The following is a 4,183-nucleotide window of genomic DNA, read 5'->3' on the forward strand; positions in this document are numbered from 1 at the left end:
TGAGTTTTATCTTTTATCCTGGGCAGAGGGTTCTCTCTCATTTTGTTTTTTGCTCGTTTTTTCCTACAGCATTCCTGGCGTCTAGGGTGCTGATTGGCAAAATCATCAAACTTGATATTCGTTGTTTTCTCCCCACGCTCGCTTGAGCTGTCCGAACACTCGTTATCTGCATCGTTATTTACCTCCAGATGCTCTGAGGAGTTATAAAACTCTTCTTGTTCTGGTGGTTCTACATTCTCATATCCTCCTGATATAAGGCTTACCATGTAATAGGGTAGCACATCATAGCCATCCTTATCGCAAAATTTTATCGTTGGGCTATCTGTAATGGTACAGACATCCAATGTTGCTAGTATGTGTTCCCATTCCAGAGGTTCTAAGGAATCTTCGGGAAAAGGTTCTGGAATATGATCCTTGTCCTCAATAGCTCTTTCTAAGATGCATTCCTCTCTTTTTAAGCTCCCACAATGTGAATCTCCGCACATCCATAGCTCTTTTTTTTCCCCTAACCATGCTAGGAGTTCGGACCCCGCCAATGTAGTTGAATCAAACTCTTCCAGTGGTGTCTGGTTCACATCTTTGTAACTATGGTGTTTTAGGTGTATTTTGGTTGTAGTGTCACCATGTCTGAGGTATATGTGGTCGTAACCCCAATCCTGGACCATCTTTAATTGTCTCATGAATGGTCTTCCCAAGATGATCTCGTAATTGTTCTTTTTGTCGAAATTGACTATTGCAAATGTATGCTCATACTCGATTCCGCACGAGGTGACAATTACTTTTTGTAAAAGTCCTAGAGGCTTTTCCATGAACCCATATGCCAGTTGCAATTTCATTCTGGTAGCTCTCAAAGCCGGTTTTCCCCATTTTTTTGAGGTTTCTTTGGTGGCGATAGTGACTCCTGCTCCACTGTCAAGAATAGCTTTGGAAACTACTCCTTGGAATTCTATTGGTAGCGTGTTTAGTTGAGGGTTGTCCAATTCTACCTTGTTTAAAGGTACAGGACTAGTGTTTTAGTTGAGGCTTGTCCAATTCTCTGATCCCTTCTTGAAGTTTCGAGGTGGGGTCTTTTACTCCAAATTTTTCTAAGCATTTGCCTACGGTGGTCCACATGTTTGGTCGTAGCCTTAGGAGTTTGGCTAATTTGATTGTGCATGCCACAGGGGTGGAAAATAACTCAATCAACCCTTGTGAATCGATCACTCTGTTAGGAGAAAGTCTTTGAGATGGGATTGCTCTCACCTCAGACTTGGCTTCATACTCCCCTAGGTAAGAGGGTAGAGTTTTTAGCAAGTCTGGTTGGCTATGCCTCGAACTAATTGATCCATGGTCTCCCTCTTGTGAATGCATATCAAAGTTCATTTGTGATCTTGCCTCAAATTCTTCAATAGGAGGTAAGATCTCATTTTTCTCTTTTCTCATGCTATGCATTTGGTAACTCACCCTGTTGGCTTCGTTGGCAATACGGATTTGCTTCCACAGGTCATCTAAACTGTTACAATCCTTACCCATTTCTACCAATGTTTTAGGCTGAAAATCATCAATTGTGTCATCTGTTGTCTTTGGCACTATGATAGGCTCTCCCCTAGACTCAAAGGCAGTCGTGAGTCTCTCCTTCGTGTCTACTTGTTTCTCTAAAGTTGGTTTGATAGGAGTTGGAGCTGGTACTTCGTGCCAACTTGCAGGTTTACCAAGCGGGTTTTCTATCAAGGATTGAGCTGTTTCAATCATCTTTCGACACATTTTCAACCTTTGTTTTTCTATTTCGGCATATGGATAAGTCATCCATCTTTGCTCTTGGGTTTGGTTTTTTTTAGTCTAGCTTCGTAAGCTTTTAAAAGTGCGTCTAACTGCTCATTTACCTTTTCTGCCAACACTGATCCTCCTGATCCTGCACTTTTGGATTCTGCTATTTCTTTGGGTAGCTTAGACTAGCTAGATCCTCTAACCACTCTAATCTATCCTTTGTGTGTTTTAACTTCTTGGATAGAGCCATTTGCTCTCGTTCTTTCCTGGATTTTATACGCGCCTTTCTAGCTTTCCAAGTGCTTCTTTGATTTTTCATTTTTGAATTTGGGGCATCAGTTTTTGGCTCTTCAATTATGGGTTCATTCGTCATTCTTTGAGCTTGGGCTCGTTTCACTGCCTGAATAGGTACTACTGTCTCGTTTTCTGACCCTCCACTGGAAGGCATTGCTTCCAGCATGTTCAAGGTAGTTTTTGCTCCTTTGTTCGGGTTCTTAGGGCAACCAGGAATCAAATGAGTAATTCCACACTCGGTGAAATATGCGTTGAATCTAATGATTCATCATCAAGGCAGTCTCTTATCCAATGGTCTCCACCACACTTGTAGCAAGGTTCCTTAGGCTGTTGAGGTGCTCCTTGAGCTGCTCTTTGTTGGTATGCATCCACTCATGCCTCCGTTGGCTATGAACAACAATGTTTGTTCATCCAAGCTATATCTTCCTTCTCCTGCTGCCTGTGCAGTTGTTGGTGGTCCTGTACTTCCTATCATGCTCCAAGGTTCTGGCGTTGGGGATTCTTCCGGTGGATAATAGACAGGATTTGCAACATATCCATTGCATGCATAGGTACCAAAGCCTTCTCCTCTGGTTCGATTACAGTTGGTGTGTATCTTATGCCGACTGGTCGTAATCCTGGTAGGGGTGGTTGCTGCCCCAACACTGGTTGTGGTCTTTCTACACCTACAGGTCCTGGTAGATTTCCTGCTTGATACCTAGGCATCGATGGAAGTTGAGGAGATGCTACATGAGCCTGGGGAGCATAAGGTCGTTCTCTCACATATCCCTTGCTATAATAACATTCCTCCGTCACATGGTTTGTCCATTTTTGTTCAATAGCACACCATTTTGGCTGTTTAGCCTGAGGTTTGGCATACACGTTAATCCTTTTTAGCACTTCCTCTACAAGCTGCTCCTGGCTTACAACTACTTCTCCTTTCGCTGTGTTGTCTTAGCGGACTTGCTTTCACTTTGTTGTGAGGATGAATCGTCATCAAGATCCTTGAATTCACCCTCCTTGTAGACCGCACAATTGTCTACAAGGTAAAGAGCCTCCTTAGTTAAGTCATTTAACGTCGTGCTCGTCTTCATATGTAAGTCCTTCTGGAGATCTGCATTCCTCAGTCCTTGAATAAATATAAGCATAAGTCTGGACTGAGTTGGCAGTTCCTCTACAGGGCATAACTTAATATATCTTTTTAGTCTTAGGGCTGCCTTTCGCACAGATTCCCCTTCTTTCTGTTTGAATTTATGGATTTGTGAGACTGTATTATGAGCTATCCCCCTTTGTGAGAATTCCTCAATAAACTCGTCAAACACCTCCTCCATAGACTCAAAGTCTCTACGCTCTACAGAGTCAAACCAAGTAGCATCCTCCTCCTCTAGGGTCAGTCCAAACCCTGCAAAATCGGTAGGGAAGTCTAACACCTCTTCAGCTCTAATTACACGCACAAAGGCTACTGCATGATCTCTAGGATCTCTGTTTCCCGTGTATTTCTTGTTTACCCATTTTTTCACTTGAGAAGGTCTTAATTCTACGATGGTCTACAAATCTCATCATTGGTTCTCCTCGTCCCAATCGATATACCTCCTCTAGCCTTCAGTAGTGGGCGGGTTCCTCTCCTAGTGGTGCTCCTAAGCCATAATTTCTGGCGGTTTTTGCAAGATATGGTTCATCTCGTCGAACTCATTCTATGGGTGGTCTTCCATGGAAGTCTCTGTTGACCCTTTATTTTTTGGCTTACTCTCTCCTTGATATCGTGAATAGAGTGGTGGTTCTTGTAGATCCATTACCCCTCGTGCGGCTGGATAACCATCTCAGTTTCGGTCTTATTCTAATGTTGCACTCTGTCGAAGCCATGCCTACAATGATGGGGGCTGACTTGTTGGTTGGTTTTGGTAGTTGAAATTCAATCAGGTAGAATGTGAGGTCACGTCATACTCTTTTGAAAATGGATTTGTCGACTTGTTAGGGGTGTAGGTGACCCTTGGCACTTCTTCGGGGGCATATGTTGATGTTTTTGGAACTGTTGCCTTTTCTACCTCCTCTGGGAGAATACGTTTGTATTCTCGCCCGTACCTATCAACAAAAATAATATCCTTCCCCATAGCAATTTCATAATTGAATAAGTAAAGAACCTTGTCTTTGCTTAGTTCGTTTG

This window comes from Adiantum capillus-veneris, chromosome 13, assembly GCF_014529385.1.
Source record: "Adiantum capillus-veneris isolate H3 chromosome 13, ASM1452938v2, whole genome shotgun sequence".
Taxonomy (NCBI): Eukaryota; Viridiplantae; Streptophyta; class Polypodiopsida; order Polypodiales; family Pteridaceae; genus Adiantum; species Adiantum capillus-veneris.